Source organism: Lontra canadensis, unplaced genomic scaffold, assembly GCF_010015895.1.
Source record: "Lontra canadensis isolate GAN:19392208 unplaced genomic scaffold, GSC_riverotter_1.0 scaffold11, whole genome shotgun sequence".
Classification (NCBI taxonomy): Eukaryota; Metazoa; Chordata; class Mammalia; order Carnivora; family Mustelidae; genus Lontra; species Lontra canadensis.
Window position 1 is genome coordinate 20333350 of NW_022631005.1, and position 23669 is coordinate 20357018.

The window sequence follows — 23669 nt, forward strand, 5'->3', positions numbered from 1 at the left end:
TGAGTTTCTTGTAGGCAACATATAGATGGGTTTTGTTTTATTATCCATTCTGATACCCTGTGTCTTTTGATTGGGGCATTTAGCCCATTAACATTCAGGGTAACTATTGAGAGATATGAATTTAGTGCCATTGTATTGCCTGTAAGGTGACTGTTATTGTATATTGTTTCTGTTCCTTTCTGATCTACTACTTTTAGGCTCTCTCTTTGCTTAGAGGACCCCTTTCAATATTTCCTGTAGAGCTGAATTGGTGTTTGCAAATTGTTTTAGTTTTTGTTTGTCCTGGAAGCTTTTAATCTCTCCTTCTATTTTCAATGATAGCCTAGCTGGATATAGTATTCTTGGCTGCATCTTTTTCTCGTTTAGTACTCCGAATATATCATGCCAGCTCTTTCTGGCCTGCCAGGTCTCTGTGGATAAGTCTGCTGCCAATCTAATATTTTTACCATTGTATGTTACAGACTTCTTTTCCCGGGCTGCTTTCAGGATTTTCTCTTTGTCACTAAGACTTGTAAATTTGACTATTAGGTGACGGGGTGTGGACCTATTCTCATTGATTTTGAGGGGGGTTCTCTGAACCTCCTGGATTTTGATGCTTGTTCCCTTTGCCATATTGGGGATATTCTCTCCAATAATTCTCTCCAATATACCTTCTGCTCCCCTCCCTCTTTCTTCTTCTTCTGGAATCCCAATTATTCTAATGTTGTTTCATCTTATGGTGTCACTTATCTCTCGAATTCTGCCCTTGTGGTCCAGTAGCTGTTTGTCCCTCTTTTGCTCAGCTTCTTTATTCTCTGTCATTTGGTCTTCTATATCGCTAATTCTTTCTTCTGCCTCATTTATCCTAGCAGTGAGAGCCTCCATTTTTGATTGCAGCTCATTAATAGCTTTTTTTATTTCAACTTGATTCAATTTTAGTTCTTTTATTTCTCCAGAAAGGGCTTTTATATCTCCCGAGAAGGTTTCTCTAATATCTTCCATGCCATTTTCGAGCCCAGCTAGAACCTTGAGAATCGTCATTCTGAACTCTAGATCTGACATATTAGCAATGTCTGTATTGATTAGGTCCCTAGCCTTTGGTACTGCCTCTTGTTCTTTTTTTTGTGGTGAATTTTCCCGCCTTGTCATTTTGTCCAGATAAGAGTATATGAAGGAACAAGTAAAATACTAAAAGGGTGGCAACAACCCCAGGAAAATATGCTTTAGCCAAATCAGAAGAGATCCCAAATCATGAGGGGTGGGGGAAGGGGATATAAAGATGTTCAGAAAGAAAAAAAAAAAAAAAAGAAAAAGAAAAAAGAAAAAAGAAACAAATAAAAAAAAGAAATCCAATAATGAAAAAATATAAAAAGGAAAAATATATATATATATTAGATAAACTAGTTAAAAAACGTTAAAAAAGAAAATGGTAAAAGTTAAAAAAAATTAGCAGAAGAAGAGAAAAAAAATTGAAAAAGAAAAAAAAATTAAATTAACTGCAAGGCTAAAGATTCTTGGGGAGAAAGCCATGAGTTCTGCGCTTTGCTTTCTCCTCCTCTGGAATTCCGCGGCTCTCCTTGGTATTGAAACTGCACTCCTTGGTAGGTGAACTTGGTCCTGGCTGGGTTTCTTGTTGATCTTCTGGGGGAGGGGCCTGTTGTAGTGATTCTCAAGTGTCTTTGCCCCAGGCGGAGTTGCACCGCCCTTACCAGGGGCCGGGCTGAGTAATCCGCTCAGGTTTGCTTTCGGGAGCTTTTGTTCCCTGAGCGCTTTCTGTAGAGCTCCAGAGAACAGGAATGAAGATGGCGGCCTCCCAGTCTCTGGCCCATTGGAGCCGAGAGTCTGGGGCCCCACTCTTCAGTGCGCCCTCAGAGAACAGCGCCCGATTGCTCCCGTCACCCTGGCCTCCGGCCGCGCTCCGAGCTGACCGAGCCTGCGAGCAGTTCAAGGTAAACCCGAGCTTAGAGCTCACTCCTCGGCTCTGTCTCTGTAGCCGGCTTCCCCATTCTAATACCTGTAAGCTCAGCGACACTCAAGACACCCCCGATCCTTCTGTGACCCTGCGGGACGTGATGCCACACTGGCCCCGCGTGGGCTTCACCCCGGTTAAGCCTCTGGAGCGATGTCCCTCAGCAGAACAGACTTTTAAAAGTCCTGATTTTGTGCTCCGTTGCTCCGCCGATTGCTGGGAGCCGGCCCCTCCCCCCGCGGTCTATCTTCCCGTCGCTTTGGATTCACTTCTCCGCCAGTCCTACCTTTCAGAAAGTGGTTGATTTTCTGTTTCTAGAATTGCTGTTCTTCTCTTCGATCTCCCGTTGGATTTGTAGGTGTTTGCAATCTTTAGATAAGCTATCTAGCTGATCTCCCGCAACCTGAAGTAGTCTCAGCCTGCTACTTCTCCGCCATCTTGATCTTTATACTCTTAATGGTTCAAGATACCACAATGCTGTTAAGTTGATCTTTACAAAATAAAACCCATCTCATTATTCAACTACTTTAAATCCTTCAGTGGTTTCCCGGTTCCTTTTGGATAAATTCTAAACTGTTCTTACAATACTTTGGCTTATTAAATTATTTTTAATAAAGCAAGCATTTACTATGTTTAGGTACTGTTCTAGGTTCCAGGGACATAGAATTGAACAAAACTTGAATTTGACCTCTATTTACACCTCTAGACTTCCTGTCCCTGAGCCCTTCACTCCAGCCATGCTGAAATCTCTGATATCCCTAGAAAGCAACAGGATCTGCAAAATGGTCTTTTATTACCTGCTTCTTCCTCATGTGATATTTTTCTCATTCACAGATACATCTACCTACTCAAGCTCTAATTATATTCTAAAATTTTTCTTAACTAATGTCTTCTCCAGAATGTCAAAAAAGCTGATAAGTTGGGGGGAAAAAATGGTGAAAGAATCATGGGTCTCTCAGGTTAGGAGAATGGATAACTCTCTTTTCTATGTTTCTCTAGTGTTATGTACCTTCTTCTATTGTAGCATCTTTTCTCAGGACAAAACATCATTTTAAGGATATTTAGAGAATTAAGTTTATGATAAGAAATCGTGCAGTAATAGTAGGAAAAGACAGAATCATGGCATGTCGTGACTCCTAAGAGAATTTTTCCTTTAAGTGCCAGGAAACTTTACTTAATGTTTCTCAAAACCAAGTATACAGTGTGCAGAGTGCACTGACAGAACATTTCTGTGGCCCTTGCAGATTTTTTCAGCAGCTGAGCAAATTCACATTAACAAAAGTCATGTAATAAAGGCAAATATAAAAATGACTTAGCTTTGAGTATGCATTCCTGATGTTAATTATATATATATATATATTTTTATTATTGTGCCCTTGCCCATCTCTACTGCAATGTCATTTTAGTCTTCAGGTTCCTGATCCTAACTAGGTTTCTGTACTTGTGGTTGACCTTGAGAGGCTTCATTGCTTCATCTCTACTCCATACACCTGCAATACAGAGAGAGGGGAAGAAAATCTGAAGCAGACTTCCTGCTGCATACAGAGGGCAATAGGGGGCTCAATCCCACAACCCTGAGGTCACGACCCAACCTGAAACCAAGAGTTAACCAACTGTGCGACCCAGGTGCCCCTATCTTCTACTCTTAAACTGTTCACTCTTTTTAGGCAGAGACAATATCTTGTTTGTTTATATGGTTATGACACTTAGCAAAAGGCTAAAAAAACATGAAACTTGATATTATTATATGATATTATTATATGTTGAATAAATGACTGAAATCATCTGTGAATATTTATTGAGCACTTATTATATGCCAGTCTCTGTATTAGGTGCTAGGGATGCAACAGTAGAGAAGAACAAAGTTCTTGCCCTCTTGAGTCTTAAAACTCTAGTGTTAAAAGAATATAAAGGCAAGGTTGCAGGTTTGCACAACAGAAGCTTTGCTACTGTTACCATTTCAGTATCTTATGGCCTGCCTTATGACCATCCTTTGAAAAATTTATATTTTTATTACTTTAGTCTGGGATTGTTTTTGCTTATTTACATTCTACTCCATTTGTGATCTTCCTAAGATCACATTTTCTCATTAAGAATCCAGGTGCCTGGGTGTCTCAGTTGGTTAAGGATCTGCCTTTAGCTTAGGTCATGATCCCAGGGTCCTGGGATGGAGTCCCAGGTGGGGGAAAAAATCCCTGCTCAGCAGGAAGTCTGCTTCTCGCTCTGCCCTTCTCCCAACCCGCTTGTGTGCTCTCAAATAAATAAATAAAACCTTAAAAAAAGAAGAAGAAGAAGATTCTTGGTTCTTCATAAATAGGGCCACTGCTTAGAGCTGTGTTCGTTGTGCACTTTGCATTCACAAAAACTGTGTTGTGATTGGTATTCCTGAGGTCGTTCGGATCCACAATCAAGCTCACTAACTTGGCAGATTATCAGAATCACTGGGTGAACTTCAAATTACAGATCTCCTGTCTCTCAAGAATCTGATTTAGATTGTCTGGAATATAACCTGATATGTGATGTATTTTAAAGCCATACCTCCTCCCCTCTATCCCTTCAATCCCTCCATCCCTCAACTCATGATTTGATCCATTATGTCTGGAAACCACTACTTTAAGTGGTGGATGATCGGCTTTATGGGGACTCCCTCGAAGACCACTGTAACAATTCTGGCTATATTGTGTAATGCTCATTCTATTTCAAGCCTAAAATGCCTTTAGTATGAATTTAAATTAGCTTTACTCTCCATACATCTACCCAAGACAGACTACTCAAAATCAACTTTAACACATTTGTATAGCCCAGTCTCTATATTTAGTCATGAAGCCATTGATTTAGCCACCATCATTAATTTCAAATTTCTCCTTTTATCTCATTTCTCATAGCCCCTGCCCTAGTTAATTCTGAATTGTGTCTTTCCAGAATGCTTCCAATTATCTCTTAACATTTCCCTCTGCTTTACTCCCAGGGCCTCTCTGATCCAGTTCCAATATTTCCTCATGAGTGATTTGTCTAAAAAGCAAACCTCACTGCCACTCCCAAGCCTAAAAATATTAATTGGCTCCCCATTGTCCATAGCATTAAGTCTAAACTCTCTGACATGAGTTTAAGGTCAGTCTCAATTGAGTTGAATCTATTTTTCTATAATGTCACTAAATATTGTATTTACCCTGTATTTTGTCTACTGCAAGCTACTAGCTTATCCCTAAACACATTATGCATTCTCCTCATTCTTTGTTTATGTTATTTCCTCTGCCTGAATGCCACCTTCTGTTTTATATTTTTCCCCCATCCATCAAGGGACAATTAAAATGTTACTTTCACTTCTCAACTACAATGTGCCTTTTCTTAGTTTTCTGTTTTTTGGGGGTTTTTTTGTTTTGTTTTTGTTTTTGTTTTTTGTAGATTTGTGTTGAACTTGATAGTATGGGCAAATGATCATAATTTAAGTGTTAAAATAAAGACATATATAAAGCTATAATTACCATGCTAATCTAATTTTATAATAATTTTACACACACAGGCACAAATATAGATACCCAGTATGGTGGACTGAGCTGTGACAATCTGATTAATCTGGGACTATGTGGTTCTAGTTTAGTATCTGACAAAAGATGATCTTAAGCAAATTTGGAAAGCAGAAATGAAGTAGCAGTCACTCTGCTCTGAAATTCTTTTTGAGGTCACATGCAGTGATGGGCAGGCACAGATTGCATGGCAGTTTCCAGTTTGGCCTCATTCTTCTCTGCTTTTCATCTAGCTCTTCTGATAGCAGACATTTGTTTGTGAACCTACTACCAACAGGTAATGAATTTATTACCTTCTATTCTAGACCTTTAATCCTATAACTTCCTCCCTGTCCTATTCCACTCATATTGACTCTCTTCCAAAACTGATCCTAACACACAGGAGGAGAGAGAGAGAGAAGGAGTGAGGGAGAGGGTAGGAGATGTGGGAACAGTGATTAAGAATGGATATACAAAAATACTAAATATACATCCCTCAGAGAAAGGCAGCAGAGGCATTAGTTCAAAAGTGATTGTGTGGGGCACCTGGGTGGCTCAGTGGGTTAAGCCTCTGCTTTCGGCTCAGGTCATGATCTCAGAGTCCTGGGGTCGAGCCCCATATTGGGCTCTCTGCTCAACGGGGAGCCTGCTTCCTCCTCTCTCTCTGCCTGCCTCTCCGCCTACTTGTGATCTCTGTCAAATAAATAAATAAGATTTAAAAAAAAAAAAAGTGATTGTGTGACCCAGGTTGATCTAATCTTGTAATTCACAGGGTTTCTGTTTCCCATTAGGCAGTCTATATGTGACTCTTCGCTTTTTATTACCTGAAGGAGAACACTTTCACCAGAGGACCACTGATGACTCCACTTAATTGGAAGTTCGGTTGGCTTTTGGCCAGTTTGGGATCTTTCAGAGACCGCATAAATAGGCACAAAAGATATTACTGTGGGTTGAGGTGACTGACTGTGATCATCAAAAAACTATACAGTGAGAGCAGAGAGAAGTGAGATGTGGTCCGAGATGACCTTCAGTGTGCTTTCTTGTGCCACGCTCACCTTACACAGTCAAGATTGTTCAGTGTCTGCAACCCTCATCAATTAAAGTCTGAGCCACTCACCAACAAGAGACCCCAACCTACTGAGATGCTGAAGAAAAGGGAACAGATAATGGAAAAGGATGTTGTGGAGTCAAAATATAAACAGATCCTCAAGACCAGTTGTGGAAGTAACAATTTAAAAATAAAATGATTAAAAATAAAATGAAAATGGGTAGTAACTACTACTCATTTTCATTTCATTTTTAATGCATCCCCCCCCACCTTTTTCCCCAGTCTTATATCAGGGGTGTTGATTGATGACTTCAATGCAACCAGCTGGTAAGTTGCAAAATTTGAGATAAGTATCACAAGATCAAAAGAGAAATGGATATCTGTTCAGAGCTTCTGAGCACTGAGTTATACAGATGATCTGATTAGATTTCAGGTTTTATCTCCTGGAGATATGAAATATTAAACATTTAGAGTCTCCCATCAAAGTAAGACTGTTTCCCCAAATTAACTGTTTATAATTATAATAGGAAAAAAGGCATTTCATGGAATAAAAAAGAAATGCTTCAACTTTAAAAAAATAACATCTCATTATGAAATTACAGTTCCATTTAGGTTTCTTTTAATACAATCTTTGAAGAATAATTTTCTATCCTTCTAGGATTTGTGACTGTTAACAAAACTGTCATTCTCAACTCTCTCCTTTACTGCATAAGTATTGTCTTGGGATTTTAAATTATTTTTCTTGTCTACTGATATTTAAAACTCTCTCCCCTCTTTGACAGCAGATCCTGGATTTGAATTCTTCAGGTTGCAAAACTACTTTTATTTGTCTCACTCCCCCCTGTGCAGAAGACTCTAAGAGTCTTGTTGCAGAAATGGTCAGGGATGTTTTCGTGGCTTCCTTCCTGGGGTAGATGACACATCTTTAAGCTGAGAAGCCAAGCCATGGGGCCTTGTGAAGGAAGGGACCAGCCCATGTATAAACCAGGGATGAAATCTTTTGAAGACTGCTTTGCTCAGCCAAGAATTGTTTTGAAGGAGCTAGCAGTTGAAAACCGTTGAGATAGATTAGGATCCTATCTAATGTAGAGAGGAAGAAGGTGTGGCCTACCAAGAAAAGGAAGACCATAATCTCAAAAATAAATCTGACAATGTCTTTTACTTCTTAGAATGTAAACATCATTAATATGTAATAAATCATAAAACTGTGTGTGCTGCAAGGTGATGAGACCCTCCTTATGCTTTTATAACACCTGCATTTCACAGTCTCAACAGAAAGCGCTGCTCTGACTTTGAAGTCTGGGGCTTGGAAAATATGCAGTCATTTGATACTACCAGTTTTTCTGAATCTGCCAAGCCATTTTCTCCCTAAAGGTAAGAGCATCATATACATGGAAACAGAGTTTTTTGTTTGTTCATTTGTTTTTGTTTTTTAAGTGAATTAGGACAAGAGTCAATTAGAGGTTTCTGCTTTTGATTTTCATTTCAAATGCTTATTCCTATTTCTGACCCTGTTTGTTACGTTTTCCTCAGCCTTAGGGAAAATGAGCTTGAGATCTAATATTGAAATTACACTAGTGAAGTCACTGGGATCCTCAAGCTTCACAGGGATATTGGCGTTTAGTGTCATTGACTTTGGACTTACCTGTGTTCCTTTTTGTGCATTTTTGGAAGAGATCAATCTTTTTTGAGGCTTTGCCTTGAAGAATTCTTTCCTGCTTCTTCTATCCTCTTATCCCATCCTCAAGTATAATCACACAACTCTACCATATTAGACCTTTCCTGGGCCATGAAAATTACTTTTGGGACATTTTGCCAATCCTAAGTATTAACCAGGGTATACTTGAACCCTGGGAAGTGGCATTGGCTGTGGCTGCTCTCAGGCAAAGTTCTGATTATTTTCAGTCATTTAAAAAAAATTTTCCACTAGACAAGGGCAGATTCTCTTTCAAATCCTACCTGCTGTGCAAGCATGACAAAAGATTGAACGGATGGGAATGCACTGAAGCAGTCCAAATTCATCCTTTGACCTCTGAGCTCAACTGGCTGTCATGCACAAATTTGATTTTTGCTAGAAAGATCCATTTTTCTAACCCTCAAAGGAGAAAACTAATGAGACTGAATGAATTGAAGAGTTATTTCTTGAACAACTTTCCACAAGTGATGTATAGTAAATCTACAAGTTTTCTTTTCAATATATATTTTTGTTGGGTAATTTGGGAATTGAGGACAAATCAGAGAACTTTCCTGCTTTAAACAATAAAATACATGTTATAGAATCCAACCATCTGGGCACCATGGTATAGTGGAAAGCATCTTGAACTCTTAAGTTGGAAGATGTAGGCTAAAATCCTAGAGTGCCACCTGTTCCACTTCATTCATCTTTTTTTCTGTTTCCTCTTTTTACCCTAAGTGGGTGTAAGCATCTATCTATGCTGTCCAATCTTTCTCCACATAGAAATTTTCCTGAAAGTGGAAGTGATTTATTCAGCCACGAAGGATTAAGCACAAATAAGCAAGGCTCTTGCTTTATTCTAATGAACTTTAAATTGAGTTAAACATTGACAACATGCACATATGAAGTTGTTGCACAATATTTGCCTAAATTCCAAAATGAGAACATTTATTTGCAAGGTAGAACTGTAGGGAAGGGACAAGTTTGGGCTCAATAAATGGGGGAAGACCTGGAAGGCCTAAAGGAACAAAACCTCGTCTGTGCTTTGAGTTCTTGGTAGAATTTTCTGAAGTGAGAGAAGAGGTCATTGTGATACATTGAAAATTACTGACATTGAGGCAAAAACTGGTTTGAAACCAGCCCCACCATTTGTTAGCTATGAAAAAAAAAAATCATTTAGAACTTTCTGATAGTCATTTTCCTCATTTATTAAGAAAGGTAAGGACAACTACCTCACAAAATAATTGAAAGTATTCAACAAGACAATGCATACGAAAGTGACTAGTGCTGTGCCTGGCACATATCAGGTACTCACTTGATGCTTATTTCAGTTCAAATGGAGACAGAAGATAGAAGCAAAAACATGACAGTCATAACAAGCATATCATGCTCAGAGAATAGTAGAGAAACCAGACTGGCAAAGAAGAAGAATCATCATTTTAGACAGTGAGCTGTCGTGAGGAGAAGCCATTTTCCCTTGTGTCTTAGAAATCTAATACGACCTGCCTAAGCTGATGCTCACATCCTAGTAGAGTTGCTAATGGAATCTGGGTTTCTAGATTTTCCACTTAATTTTGATCCCTTACTTTCTTATCTGTCAAATTCACTTTAGCTTATTATGGTGATGCTGGCACAATGCCAGACCAACCGATCAGTCCAGCCAAAAAATTGATAAAGACAGAAACAAAATACAAATGGCAATTGATGGGGCACCTGGGTGGCTCAGTCAGTTAAGCATTTACCTTCGGCTCAGGTCATGATCCCAGGGTTCTTGGATTAAGTCTTGAGTTGGGCTCCCCACTCTGAGAGGAACCTGCTTCACCCTCTCCTCCGCTCTCTTACCCATTCTTACTCTCTCTTTCTCGATCTCTGTCTCTCACTCTCAAATCAATAAAATATTTAAAAAACAAAAATGAAACAAAACAAAACAAAAAAGAACAAACAAATGACAATTGATTATGGGTTGTTGAATGAGTAGATGGGTGAGTTCAGTAAGAACACTTGAAATATTAAAGGCATATATTGGTTCAGTATACATTTATTTTTATTCTGAGATTACATATTAGTTAGCTTTTGCTAAACCATGCTATGGTGGTGAGTTACCCCCAAATCTCTGGATTTAGAACAGTATTTATTTCCCACTCACATCTACCCACTGCAGCTTGATTCTAGTTTACTTTACTTGTGTTCTAATTCTAGGACCCAAGCTGAAAAATCAGTGTCTGGTGGCAGAGGGCAAAGAGGTAAGGCCATTCAATACAACTGCTCTTAATGTTCTACTAGCAGGGGTGGGTTTTGGCACTTCTGCTTACATCGCACAGGCCAAAGAAAGTCATACAGAGCAGGGACCTATACTCCTGCCACAAGGAGACACTTCAAGTCAATGGAGCGTGAAGAATCATTCTCCTTCAAAGAAGGAAATGAACAATCTGGACAGATCACAGATTTCTGAATTAACGTTCTCTAAGAATTAATATATGATTATTTTGCCCCCATTGTCTAATGGAAAACCTAGCCAAAGGTTAACAGGTTATTTTCACTTCACTCAGGCCACCTTTCTTTCACAGATGTACAAAATTGAAATTACCTTTCTTACCTGCTTGCTCCTCTATGAGGGCACTTCAGAAGTTAATATCCATCCCTAGCCCATCTCTCAATCAGACAAGGGGGCAGGTATGTGCTCATTCCTTGAGATCAGACTCGTGGATATGCATATTACTGTTTAGAAACTTGAGAATCCAGATTTATTAGTTAAATTCTAGATGCTTCATCTAATATTTGTTAAAAGACATAGCGACATGCATTGTAGTGGCCTTGCATTTAAAGAATTGACTCACATAAGATGCAAAGTGTGTAATGAATAAGGGTCCAGGGTCTTTGGAAAGTGTGACTCTCGTTGCTGCCTGAGCAATGAGTGAGCTGGGTTTGCTTTTATTTTCACATATCCTTTCAAGCAGTCTCCATCTGTAGCTAATGTTATAAAGCCGGTGTCTGAGACATCTTTGTTTTTATTGTGGCAATATATCTAAGCCCTCTCTTTATCTTAAGTAATCCAGTACCCCTGAAAGATGATGCTGGGACTCAGAAGGAAAAAAAAAATCTGATAAGATAACAGCTTACAGTGACATTTATATAATTGCCCCAGTCAGAACTCATTTCCAACTGCCTATGTGGGAGCTTACTTCAGCATTGTAGCTAGGAAGCAGGAAAAGCAAATACTGCTTCCCTTTGGCTCCCACCTTCTGAACTATTCATGCTTAAAGGGAAGCTTTTCATCCGGGAATACTGTGCTTTAAGCCATACATAGATTTGCTTCCTAAGATCCCAGTTTTCTTTGAAACATAATTATAGAGGGACTTGTCTTTGGAGACTAAATTGTCTCTATTTAGACCAACAAGAAAACTTCTTTGAACAACAAAATCTCCCATAAGTTTTCCCCTCCAATTTGTGTATCATAGAGGTCCTCGAACATTATTTTGACTTCATTTTTTATTTCAAGTCAGTTGGGTTCACTCTAGAATGGTAGCTGGCATGTCCTTCACCAGAGCTGGCAGAATTCTCTATCATTAGTAGAACTTGTCTAGAAGAGGTTGCCATGAATCCCCAACTGCAGATTTAAGGCAGCCTTTCCTTTTCCCATTCTCGAACCCATGTTCTCTTTGTTCATAGCCCGAGGACTTTAGACTCTATAGAAAATTGAGAGTCTGTCTCAGTGCTATACCTTTGAGATAGAAAGATCCATCTATGCATTATATGAGAGATGACTAGTAAAAAGGAAAAGGATCTGCCTAAAACGGTTTCTGATATTTTACCTAGTTCATTCTGATTTCATACAACATAAAGCTTAATTTTATCCTAAAGTTTTGTTTATCTTCTTATACCCTCAATATTGTTTGTTTCCATGGCTCTTGCTGGAATCGAGGTCTACTTACTTCCTGCTTCCTGTTCCTAGAAGCCTTGGGGATGAGTGTCATAATTATTCTAGACTATGAGATATAAATTCTATCACCAGTCCACATGGCATTTGACAGTAACCTCATTAGGTCAACTGAGAACAAGGCTGGACAATGTCTCCCTTTAAAAACTTGAAGTCTCGGGAGAAAAAAAATGTGGAGTCTTGAAAAAAAACTTCACTTGCTTTCATTCATTTGATCTTCACCCTGTCACATTAAGGTCAGCCAAGTGGTAAATTACTCAGGACAATCTTGCAACCTCTCTGAGTGACTTAGACTAACTTAGCTTTAAGAACTTTTCACTGCACTTTGGAAAAATACAGTATTTAGGGAACCATCTAACATGGACAGACAATGAATGCAAATTGGTGACTCAGTACCCCCATGAAACATTCTTTACTGTGATGAGATCCCAGAAAACAAAGACTCTGTCTTATGCAATTTTATATTTAAAATCTATACAACACATTCTGGACCAGGCAAGTACTCAATAAATACCTGTGATATTAATAATGGATAAATGAATAAAGGCAAAAAATTTATACTATTATACATTACTATAATACTATGAATATTTATCATTTATTATTTACTAGTTAACAAACTGTGAAAAAGGTGCAAGAAGATTAAAATCCATTATTCCTCCTTGTATTGAAAATTTTCAACCACTCTACAGGATGAGAACTATTTTACCTTCATTTTATCATTGATAAAAATTGAAGCTATGAGAGTTTTGGTTTGCTTGAGTAAAACTTAATACAGGGTCTCTCATACTGTTGGTATTCTGTGAAGCGAATATTTCAGATGGAAAAAAAAAAGAGAGAGAGAGAGAGAGAAGCAAGGAAACAGGGGAAAAAGAAAGGAAGGAAGTAGTAAATAGCAGGACCAGTGTACGAACCAGATTTGTATGTTTCCAAAGCCTTTTCTCTTGTTTTTTTGTTTTTTTGTTTTTTTCCTAAAGATGCACATTGACCCAATAAAGAACTTTATATGCATATTATTTGCAAAGAATCTAAGAACTAGGATTATAATAGTATAGAAAACAGAGCCTCTACCCTCAAGGAACTGTCAATCTGCTAGGAAAGACCATCTATGACAAGAAAAATAGAATAAATTCAAAATATATTCTTGTATTTTGAAATAAAAGGAAAAGCAGACATGTCAAGATCATACAACATGGCCTTTTGTATGAATAAGTGTACATTAACCCTCAGGAAAGCTGTAAAATCAGAAGTCAGGGATAACTATCTTCGTGTCCATCAACTTGTCTTCCTGTCTTTTTCCCCCTTCCAGGCAGGTATATCTTCAACCACTTCTCTCTGCCTTCTTCAAAATCCCCTCTTAAAGAGGGATATATTATTAGTATTACACACAATGTGAATTTAAGTCATTGTTCTACATCTTCGTGGTGTGTAGGTATTTAAGCCCAATCTCCATCTGTGGACTTCAAAGCATCTGCAAGAAGGTGGATTGGATTTCTATGCGGTGACCACCTTTCTGTTTTTGAAGATGTCATAAGACACAGAGTCATATTCTCTGCTAACATGTAAACCTAAACTTAGCTGAGACAAAGCTATCAAAAACAGAGGATCATGGGCCAAAAGTTGATTTATTTAGCTGATATTTATTCCTCAAATCCTGCTTTTAGTCTGACAAAACTCAACCACCTCAGCATATGCTAGATAGAAAACACCTCAGTCATCTGCTGGAAGTAACTACTATTTAGGTATAAACTTCCTTCAAATTTGTATATGTCCATAAAAGTGTGCACTAACATTATGGTTATGATAAAGACAAAAATATTTAATTTTAACACCATTTTTATGGATATAAATATTTGATAACATGAGTGTATGTTAATTTATTTGACTGGTCCTCAATTGATATTTTCTTGAATCACTCACACAATTTTGCTCATAAATAACACTAAAATGAACATCCTTATTTATAAATCCATGCACATGTGCTAATCATTTCTTTGACATAAATACCTAGAAGCAATTCTCTATACTCTTTATGCAACACTTAGGTTAAAACTAAAATTATTTCAAAATAAAAAGTCTAAAAGAGTTACTTCAAATTACATGTATGTGAACATGTATATATTTATGCACACACATATAATTAGGTGTTTTCTTACACTTTTCTGATTCTTTTTTGAATAAATGTCCTTAAAAAAATAAATGTACCTAATGTCTTGCAAGAATACTCCTAAAATAAATAAATGAATAATGTTGCATTTGGCATATAGGACATATTCAGAAATATTTGAAGAATAATGAATGAATTGATACACAGATGAAAGACTTTTGTTTACAATAACAGGGTCAGAAATTCATAACATCTTGTATTGCTTCTTTCTTTCTTCTTCTACATCCACCTGTATTGATACAAACCTCTTTTTTCCCCACCTGAATAGCATATAAGGTCAGTAACCTGAGGTATGTTTTCTTTCTCCTTGCAACCCAGCTCCCTGCATGGTCCCACTAATGGAAAATTAGTGGCACAAAATTCCTTCTTCTGAAGCAACACATTGAAGCTATTTGACTCCTATGTTGTGACAAAATCCTGTGTCATGGGTTAGATTTGCTCTGTTCTGCCTCGAGTTCTTATCTGAGAATTTCTTATGTTCATCTTATATTAAAGAAGATTTAAAATAGAACCTCTGGCCTATTCCACAAGAATAAAATAATGTATTATCACAACCTCTGTGATACTTCCCAAACTTCTTTGGGACTCCAACATGTGAGTAGCCTGCAAAACACTTAGAAATCTTTCTGACAGTGTCAGGTGAAAAAAATAAAAAATAAAAACTCAAGTAGTGGCTCTAGAAGTCAAAGGACAAGCTCCATGATTTCAAAATCTGTCTCACTGGCTCTTGAATGGAAGCCCTCGAACTCTGGGAAGTATTTCATTTTTCCTCCTTGTTCCTCTCTGAATCTAAGCTGTTGAACCTGCAGTTACTGTCTAACTATCTTTCCTTTTTCTTTTTCCCTTTTGTTGTTAAAGGCCCAGTTACTTTTCATGGGAAGGAGGTTCAATGAAATGTGACTCCTTCCATGGAAAAGAATAGGCCATATACACATTCCTCTTCCTCCTCTTGCCTTTCTTAATGTGAGTCAGAATTTCAAATGCTCTGCAAGCCAGATATAAGCCACTGACTTATTTAATTCCTCCTGTGAAGAAACTGTTCTTGTAGGATCAAAGCAACTTCCCGCATTTCTGATGACTATCAGGCAGCGGCACAAATCCAAACAATAGGAGCACCTGGGTGGCACAGTTGGTTAAGCCTCTGACTCTTGATGTCTCTGTTCAGGTCTTGATCTCAGGGTTCTGGGATCGAGCCCTGTGTCGGCTCAGTGTGGAGTCTGCTTGTCCCTCTCCATCTGTTCCTCCTTCCCAGTGATATGCTGTGATATATTTGAAGAGATTTTCTCCCTAGATCCCAATTTTTTGTTGTTGTTGTTAAATATAAGCAGTTTTTTTTTTTTTCCTCCTTCTCTAAGAATCCAAAGAGCAAAAAGCTACGCTCTTCTTAGTGAGATTAATAGTCCTAGAGTACATACTGTGTAAGAAAGCTGGCTGAAATAATTAACTATTTTTCCTTTCTGACATATCATTGCCTTCTCATGTTTAAGGGCAGATTGCTTGACTAAGTAGGTGTCCTGAGTTCTAGTCCCAGTTGATATGTAATTCAGTTAATATTACCTAGGAAAAAATACTTAATTCTCTCAACCTTGATTTCAATGATTTTCAGTGTTTACCATTATCAAACTTTAAGGTTTATTTCTATTTTGTTGTACTTTAATTTGATGTAATAGTACCTTTAATAGATTTTTTTTTTCCTGCCCAGAATTCTTCCACTCTTCCAATCACCATATTCAGTTTTCCTCTGGAGAACAACTCCTTTCCCTTAGTTTACACTTACCTTACCTAGTTTACACTTACAGAACTTATGTTCTGCTAGGGCAGTTCACTCTACCTTTTGCTTAAGAGGCAGCCATTTGACTATCTAAGCAGCATATTTTCCTATTTACACTGATTGTACAGTAACTGTGTGGTAATAAGCACAAGATGCAATCAGAGTAAATGAGACACAATGAGGTATTGCCTAGGAATTCTGGACAATGTCCCATGATATTGTCTTTTCCATGAGACTTGAGACTAGGAACTTATAAAATCAATAGCAATCTACTGAGTTTCCAGGGTCTACCACTCATGAAACCAGAAAATGAACCGAACTGAGTAAAAGATTCAACAGAGACAAGATAAATCCTAATGTAATCATGTGAGTTCCTGTACCCAGTCATGCCTGAAGACAGAATACTTTGGAAAATCTCTGTTGTGCAAGCCAACAATTTCTTTTTTATGCTGAAGCCAAGGTAGCAGTTGGAATGTTTTGGATGGGAATAAAAAATGTCACTACAAATGGCTTAAATAACACATTCAACCTATTGAATTATGTACCTTAAAAATACAAAGGTAAGAAGAGCTTTTGGTTTATTTCACTTTGGTGGTCAATGGTGTCACTAAGACACACTTGTTTTTTGTTTCTTTTATCTACTTTCTACAATAACAGCTTCATGTAAAGACGGTCTTTCTTACAGTAATAAGATGGCCAGTGAGATATGATTTATAGGTTTCTTTGTCCAAGGCAAAAGTAACCTGCCTTTCTAGTAAATCCGTCAGAGAAACTTTTTTTTTTTTTTTTAATAAAAATCCACCTTTATGTCCTTTTGACCAAGTACTCATTCTCACGTAACCCCTACGGCCAGAGGAATACCAAAGCTGGCAGGCTTAGAAATAGATTTCCTAAAGTGTTAACTGGTTTTGTGGTTTAAACAAATCTAAACTCACCATCCCAGATGCTGGAGTGGATCAATGTACCGTCATTACCAGGGTATACATAATAAGGTGGGAGGGAGGTAAAAGAAGTCTTAGAAAGATAACCACAGCGCTCACCACAGCCAGGTGAGTGTGAGTTTTGTCAGTTTCCAGAACAGCTTTTTGAAAGCTGTAGATCAAATCTAAGGGACACAATGGACACTTGCTCTATATTCTTATTCTCCTTCCTTTGACAAAAATCTTCAGAGAACTCAGATAATTTAGAAGAAACAAAGGGGGTTGATTGTGTGTAGAAGGAAGCTTTCTGGATAGTGGACCGGAAGCCAAGCAGGACAGGAAAAGTTCCTGAAATCCGAAAGCTGAGGTTAATGCTGGAATCTACTCTTTACCCTGTCCCTTGATCAGGCTAACCTGATAGATCTTAAAGCTTCCTGAAGGTTTCATGAAGTTTCAGTTTTGGTAAAATTTGAAAGTGAGTTCTTCAGACAAAAAAAGACCATAAATCATTTCCTAGAGCACTTCTGTTCTGATGTGGATGCCCATCAGGAGCCAGATTGTACAAATTAACCTTAACTTCCCTGAACAGAGAAGGCTCAGCACACGAATACTTTCTCCAGCTAACAAGAATTGGAACTAAGAGAAAAAGGTGCTCTTATTTGATGCTGTTAGAAACCAGATTTGTAAGTTATACCAAGTAGGGAGCTAAAGGAGCTAAAGTCATGGAACAATAGAAATTACAACCCTCATAGAAAAAATTTATCTACCAGGAAAACAGTGAAGAAGAGACACATAGAAAAGTAAGGAGAAGGGATCTTGTTATTTTGAAAGGAAAAGGTAGAGAAAGGGCCAGAAATATAGTTGTACTAAGGTCTCTAAATTCTGAAAATACCTCCACCCTCACTCTATACATGTTTGCTGAAGCTCTTAAGCTAAATTGGATGATATTTTCTTTTAATAATGAATAATCTGAATCTAGACAAACCTCCTAATGACAAATTCCAAAAGCAAATATACAGGAGATTGACGTCTCCTGGTGACAGTTCTTGGACAATCCTAAAAAAAAAGTAACACTGACAGAATCATAAAAGCCTTAGCTGGGGAGAAAGTCACAAAGCCATATAATTGATGGTCTGAATTGAACGCAAAAACTAGTATTTGCTTTGCTTATAACATCTCATATGACCTTATCTTATCCTTGTAACAACCATATGACACATATATCATTATCTTTCTTTTTACAGATGAAAAACTAGATTCAAGAGGCCTAATAACATGCACAGAGGAAAGTGGTGAAAAAAATTCTCTATATAGGAGCCTGACTCTGTGCCACTTCTCTTTCTCTTTCTGCCTTTCAGAATAAAGAGTAGGCATCTTCTTAATTCTTAATTCTTCTTAATTTTTTGTTCTCAGTCTGTCAAACCAGATATGTTTTATGATTTTATTATTCATACAAAAATGATGAAGCATTCCAGGCAGAGGGAATAAAAATGGAAAGGCATATTGGTGTGTGATAGCCAAACATTTGAGAGAACTGTATAAAATTCAATTTCTAGAATACACAGTTCAAGGAATGAGTGGTTGCAGATGAAGCTGAAGAGGTGGGGAGGAGGTTCAGTTCATGGGTCCCTTTTATGGGATTCTGATGTTCTTAAATCTGTCTATAGATGAGATAAACCCACTCGAAGGTTTAAAAAAGGAGTTGTTCTGGAAATCACCATTAAAATCACATGTGCTGTTTTTGAGCTAAAATCTCACACACACAAAAACATACATATGTATGGAGAGATAGACAAGCTAACCCGTCCCATGGAATTTTGAAGTAAGACAAAGGACAGTGAAAATGATACAACACTATTTCTATGTACTGAACTTTATTTCAATACACAGATTTTAAGGTATAGGCCCATACACATGGGACAACACTGTGATCTTCACAAGTGAGTCCAAGCCTAATTTTTTTTTAATTTTGGATAAATGCTTTATATAATTCCAATACATTTCCCAATAATTTTACAAAATGAAATTGCTTACAGAACAAGCATTCGCTTGATGAACACGTGAGAAAATATCTTGTTCCCCAGACCCAAGTAACCTGGGCATTCAATTCCCATTTAGTCTGCAAGCTGGCTCCTTGGGCTGTGTCTCTCTAGACACTTGCCAATATGTAGATGGATGGCATTAATTTCAGATGGGGAAATCCAGTAATGTTGTCCTGAACCCTGCAAACAAGGTCAGACATCTGTGAGAGCTGTAGCCCTCCAGGAAAACATGTGCCTCTTTCTTCTGTCTGGGGTGTTCTCCTTTTGTATTCTGCCCAGAGATTTCTTGAAATAAATTTTGTATGTCTCAGAAAATATGGTAAATATTCTCATGTCTAAATTTTCTATGATTCTCACCAACTGGAAAAGCAGAAAGCTTTCTTGGTTTGATTAGAGAGCAGATTTCATCAGGCTAGAAATTGTCAGCTGTCTGCAGTAGAACTGAAAATCCATGTGCTTTCAGGACAATTAGAGTGGCCTGTGGGATTTTTAAGACGATCTCATTCTAATAAAAAATTGTGAAATAGAGGACACATCTTTGAACACCTCCTAATTTCTTTTTGCTCCTCCATACCCTTGTGATGCTTATCTCACTCCTGTTTTTATTCTCTTACAGAGCCGAAGGGTGTCTGCTCTCATACTATCATCATCTAATCAAAATCAACCAGTATTTCTTAAGCAGCAGTTATGCGCAAAACTGTTCTGGAAAAAAGGGTTGCTTCCCTTAGAGAACTGTCCTTTTAGATGAGGAGATAAGATATATACAAAAGAAAAGTGTAGAGCAACAGAAGATATAACACGACTATGACGTAGTTGTGTGGCAGCTTGGTTCTTGCCCAGAGTCGGGATGAAGTCCATTGAGAAATGACAATGTAAAACAATCAAAATTTAGAAGTGGCATTATATCCCCTAATCCCACTCTCACCAACATGGAAACAGAGACAAGATTTGGAAATGACCCCAGAGTACTGGGCTCGGATGAGAGTCAATTATTGCATTCTTCACAAAGATAGGAAGCAAATAAGGGAAAATGAATTTCTTAAAAACAAAACAAAACAAAACCTTGTTAGTACAATGTTTCTCACTCATCTATTCAAAATATGCCTGTGGCTTCTCCTGCCTGCTTATTGAAGTTAGTAGGCAGAACTATTACCTGTGTCAGCCATTGTGCTCAGGAATGGGGACATAAGATTTAATCAATCATTTTCAGGCCTTGAACTCAGTGTAAGTAGAGAAAAGTCAGGAGAGCAGATGAGTTCCTTGAGGGAAAAAAAAAAAAAGGAAAAAAAAGTTATGGATCAGGCAAACATGAATTATCAGGAAGCAAGCACAGAAAAATTCTGGAACAACATCAATGGAGAAAACTCACTGAAATGAGAATAGAAGAAGGTGTGCAGACCTCTGTGGCTTTTTGCATTCTGCAACAGCATGCAGAATTCTGACCAGGCTGGGCATTAGACTCCTGCAGTGGGACCTGGCTGTTGGTCTAGAGGGTTTCTAAACTCCTGGACTGGGAGGTGCCAGCATTTCCGGGCATGATCAGGAACTGAGGTTCAACCACTGTGTGATATAGTGGAACCTTAGCACCTAGCCTGATCTAGTATCTGAGTACTCATGCTGAAAAAATACCCGAGCTCCCTTCCTCCGGGGTAATCAGGAAAGAGAGGTCTGAGCATTGGTGATAGAGTTGTAAGGCCAATAAAATTCTGTTCTATCATTCCAGTATTCGTGTTTATGGGGATTTTAGCCCTATCCACTGGTATGATCAGGAACCGAAGTTCAAGCCAGTGAGCATGTATGTGGTCATAGCTCTTCACCTTGGCAGAATGAGTGCTCTGAACTTACCTTGCTGCCCTCTTCCAGGATTGGTTGCCTTTAAGCCTTCAGTGTAGCCAGTTTCTGTGAAGCTCCCAGCAGCCAGTCTAGAGAGAATCCATCTGTTAAAGGTTAACCTTAACTTTCAAATTTTAAGAGGACAGAAATCTGGTTCAGGAAATACTAAGTTTAGGGGTCAGGAGAAAACAAAACCACCCAAAGCGACAGAAAGGTGATCCAGAAAAGCAGGAGAATGGCAGTGTTGAGAGCCATGGAGGCAAAAAGAGAGATTAATCTCAAGAGGGATATTGAAAATGCTAAGTGCTACAGAGCCGGTAGGAAGAATGAAATATAAATAGAGGATGGGGGATATTAGGGACCATATTTCAATAGAATTGTATAATCAGAAACCAGATTAAAAGTTTAAGAAATGAAGACATAATTAGAAGAGTGGAAAAAAGCAGAGGAATGAGGGGCACCTGGGTGGCTCACTTGGTTAAAAGCCTTTGGCTCAGGTCCTGACCCCAGGGTCCTGGGATCAAGCCCCAAATGGAGCTCCCTGTTCAGTCAGGAGCCCGCTTCTCCCTCAACAACCCCCTCCCTGCTTGTGCTCTTGCGCTCTCTCTCAAATAAATAAATATTTTTTGAAAAAAAAAAAAAAAAGCAGAGGAATGAGAGGATAATAGCTTGAGTTATGAAGAGATTGCAGCAAAGACTTTTCATAACACAGGGATATCCTGAGTCTATGAAAGGAGCTTCTGAGGATGGAGAAAGTTAAGATGGTTAGAAAGAGTTTGCGTTCTCTGCCAAATGATTTCTAGTTCTTATGAGTTACTATATATTGACGTTCAAGGATTATCAGTAGGGACATGTACCAGGTGATTGTTTTTATTTGATGAAGGCTAATTTTACGATTCTGTCCTCTAACTTGTGGGGATATCTCTAGTAGTGGCTTTTTGGTCAGCAAGCCAAGCTATGAGAGATGCATGCTGGCAAAGGCACTTCGCAATTCCCCCTTCACATTTCTGCTTCCTCTCCTTACATATCAGACAGTCCTGTCTTTCCAAAACAGTACTTGCATGCATCTTCCCCTCTCCCCAAAGCCCCAGTCAGAATATTTGTGGTCAAAATTAGTGCTGAATAAACCAGGTGGGGATTTCCCTCTGTTCCCAGAAAATTATAAGATCTAACTTCTGTTTGTTATAAAGGGAAGAACTAAGGAAAAAATAAATTCATTTTTTTTCCTTGCTAAAGGATCAGCACAATACAAATGTATTTTGCCTTAATGATACTTTTTGAAGTGTGACAGTCAGGTAGCAAATGAAGAAACCAAAGTACAGAAAACACAAGAATATTTTAAAGCTCATGAGAAAGGTAAGTGACTGTACCAGCATGAAAGAGCCAGATGTGGCTGATTTTTTTTTCTTTTTTAGAATTCTAAACCTCTCTGTTGATATCATGCAGCTGAAAATGGCTCATTTTCAGGATGCAAAACCATCTTATCCCAATGTTCAGACATGCTATCTTGGGTGGATTTTTTTTTTCTATTCTGTATATTTCTAATTTGAGACTTGATGGCCATCTTCTAGATATGTCTAGGCAATGCCCTAAATGACTAGTCAGCCCAGATAACTGTGTGCCAGTGTCACTCCAGATAATAACCTTGTATCATGCAGAGACATTAACCAGTTGAATGACTGTTTTTTCCTTCCTTTACTATTCAATTCATCCAGAAGCACACATACACCCTCACAGATCATTTCACACGTAAGATATTTATTTAACTACATCATATTGACCAGAGAGAGAGTTAAGGCTGTTGCCTGCTTCCCAATTCAGATCCTTGGTTACACCTTTGGGAAGATTCTCAGTGCAGGCTAAGGCTGTAGATCTTCATTAGTTTTTACCTAGGACTAGGCAAAATTAGCTAGAGCCAGTAATAACTGCATTCAGAGAATAGGCATATGGTCTAATTCACACCATCACTTTTTTCCCTCAAGATTGAAAAATGCCGGGTTTTTAAAATACATGACCATTCATCCTATAGTGGTCTGCCTTGCCAGTTTGAAGGTGACAGGCTCCTAGCATGCTAAAGTTGGAACTCATGAATACATTGAGGGACATTCTTTCGGTGGTAGAGATGAGGGTGCTGGGGCCAGATGAGCCTTTATTCATCATGAAACACAGGGCTAGGAAAACCATTCACTCTCTCTTTCCCATCCTATTACTCTAAGAAGCTCTTCCTTGTTAACATTAAAGTTAGTGCTAAAAATAAGGAAGAACTGTCCGGAAGAGCCCATTTGAAGAGTTGTTTTTTTTTTTAAAGAAAAATGTTTATATTTCAAGGAAAATTATGATTTCAAAAATTCAAACATCTGTCCTCTTCGAATGCTTACTGTATCCTTCTGATTCTACCTCAAAAATACCTTTCCAGTTGGACTGCTTGTATAGACCATCAACATTTCCTGCATGGATTTTTGTGATGATGAGCTCCCTGTTCCTTCCCAGTCTTGCCACTGCACATGTATTCATAAAGTGGGCACCATGCTTGGGGCAGGCAAACTTCTTTCTTGGGCTCAGATTTTGCATAGATTAACCTGTTCATTTTCCCTATTCTTTTTTTTTTATTTTTTAAAGATTTTTTTTTTAATTTATTTGAATCAGAGAGAGAGAGAAAGGTCACAAGTAGGCAGAGAAAGAGGGGGAAGCAGGTAGGGAGCCAGATGTGGGGCTTGATCCCAGGACCCTGGGATCATGACCTGAGCCAAAGGCAGAGGATTAACCCACTGAGCCACCCAGGTGCCTCCATTTTCCCTTTTCAACTGAGAAATTTTCTATCA